Here is a 2296-nt window from a genome sequence, read left to right on the forward strand (position 1 = left end):
GCACAAAACATGGAAATAACCTAGCCTAGCCTCACCTAACCTCACCTACCCTAACTTTAACTTAACCTACCTAACCAAATATTAAATACGACTGAGCTACAATTTTTTTTCACTTGACCATAAATTATGAGTTGTCATTTTGTTTATATAATTATTACTACAAATAAACCACTAATTCATAGTGTTCCATGTCCTACCCTCCATACCAGTACCTTCCTAATAAATTCACATTTTTATCAGATAACTCTTAGGATAAAAATCAATCGATAGGCATATAGGCATATTGTATATAATTTATTTAAGTAGACATAAACACACTTATTTTTATATATAACTCAAAGATATGAAGGAAGGGAAAATGGGGAGGCGAGATGGGAGCTTTTTGGGCCGCTCCACCCACCCAGCTGCAAACAAGCTGAGGTGGCGACGTGTGCGCCCAGAGAAGCGCGGCGACATGTGCACTCACGTGGTAATGCGCGGGGGAAGGCCCTTTTCCCAGTGGGGGGAAAGGGTCTCAACCACGCAAACGCCACACGTGCACGGCCAGAGGCAGCCAGTTGAGGATCTGCCCAAGACGCACCAGGCGCCCGTTACCTTCATCTCGCCTTCGGGCTCAGTGACCCCATCGACTCCTACACATGCTAGACTCCGTGGTTGTTGTCCCAAGACGGGTCGGGTAGATCAACGACCATCTCGCAGGGAGGCAGGACACCAGTGGTTGCCCCTCTCGCAGTTCAGCCAGGACACGGGAGGTAGCTCGCCACCCCCCCCCCCTCCCTCCAAGATGAGCTGAGTCATTGACGGTGTACCAATCCGACCGAGCCTTTGACGTCCCCAGCTACGGGTCGCGGTGACCTTATTACGGATTTGGTTCAGTCTACGTTATTACGTTTAATTAACTTAGGCTGGTTAAGTTAGGTTAGTAAAGTTAGTTGAAACCCACCCACAACAACTTGCTTTACTTGCTGTATTTACTACTACTACCACTACTACTACTAATTTTCTCTAATAACCAATAGGCATGTAGTCCTGTATATTTATACTGTCACTACAACTAATATTAATTTTACTCGAAGACCAATCTGTCCACTCAGTACTCACGAGCCCTCCTTCACACACAGTCCTCCAGAGCCCTCCATCACAGTCCTCCAGAGCCCTCCTTCACACACAGTCCTCCAGAACCCTCCATCACACAGTCCTCCAGAACCCTCCATCACACAGTCAGCCAGGCCCCCCACACACCCTCCACTGCCGAGTGTAGAAGCACGGTGTTGAGTAGTTTATGGGATGACCATAATAGCCAAGATATATATAAGTAACTTAACTGATGAGGCTGAAGTAACATGCTGGGTGTTAAATGTTGCTCAAGGTTCTGTCACTTCTCCATTGGGCTTCACATACATCAGCTGTCACCTGCAACATGTTTAAAGTTGGCATTTATGTAGAATGAATGTTAAACATACAATATCCATCTACCACTAAACAACATGTAGTTAAACTGTCGTCAAATGTACATAATTTTTCAAAAATTAATTATTTACAAAAGTCAAATTTAACTTCTTTCAAAATTAACTTATGAATTCATGATCAGTTAACGTAAGTGACAAAAAAATACTGAATTATGTCTTGGAATAGTTTATCTTAGGTTAATATGGTTAGTAAAGTTAGTTGAAACCCACCCACAACAACTTGTTTAACTTACTATGTTTACTACTGCTACTAATTTTCACTAATAATCAATAGGCATACAGTTCTGTATATTTCTACTGTCACTACAACTAATATTAATTTTACTCTAATATCAGTCTGTCTACAGATCGTCCTCCATAGCCCTCCAACACAGTCCTCCAAGAGTGTCCGCCAGGCCCCACACACTGATCACTAGGTCTACACACAGACCTATTAGGCCTCAAACAGTCAGCAGGCACCCCCACCCCCCACACACCCCCCACTGCCCAGTGTAGGAGCATTGTCGAGTGGTTTATTGGATAAAGATACTAGCTAAGATATACTGTACAAGTAACTTAACTGATGAGGCTGAAGTAACATGCTGGTAGTTAAATCTTGCTCGAGGTTCTGTCACTTCTCCATTGGCCTTCACGTACATCAGCTGTTACCTGCAACGTGTTTAAAGTTGTAATTTACGTACAATGAAAATTAAACTTGCAACTAGATCACATGTACTTAAACTGTCCCCAACTGTTTACATAAATCATTACCTCCACATTAGTTTACCAATACAGTACGACTACACTATACTATACTGTACTGTACTGTACTACACTGCTTCATGCAC

At 42.9% G+C, this 2296-nt stretch overlaps 1 long non-coding RNA gene across 1 annotated transcript; it reads right to left on the reverse strand.

Moving 5' to 3' along the window:
• Positions 1-278: 278 nt before the first annotated feature.
• LOC121879836 lies at positions 279-2287 on the reverse strand. Its single transcript, XR_006091439.1, has 2 exons — positions 2030-2287; positions 279-1413 (listed from the first exon to the last, which is right to left on the reverse strand). It is a non-coding gene; the product is annotated as an uncharacterized LOC121879836 (long non-coding RNA).
• Between the last annotated feature and the right edge of the window lie 9 nt (positions 2288-2296).

Source organism: Homarus americanus, unplaced genomic scaffold, assembly GCF_018991925.1.
Source record: "Homarus americanus isolate GMGI-L3 unplaced genomic scaffold, GMGI_Hamer_2.0 scaffold5325, whole genome shotgun sequence".
NCBI lineage: Eukaryota > Metazoa > Arthropoda > Malacostraca > Decapoda > Nephropidae > Homarus > Homarus americanus.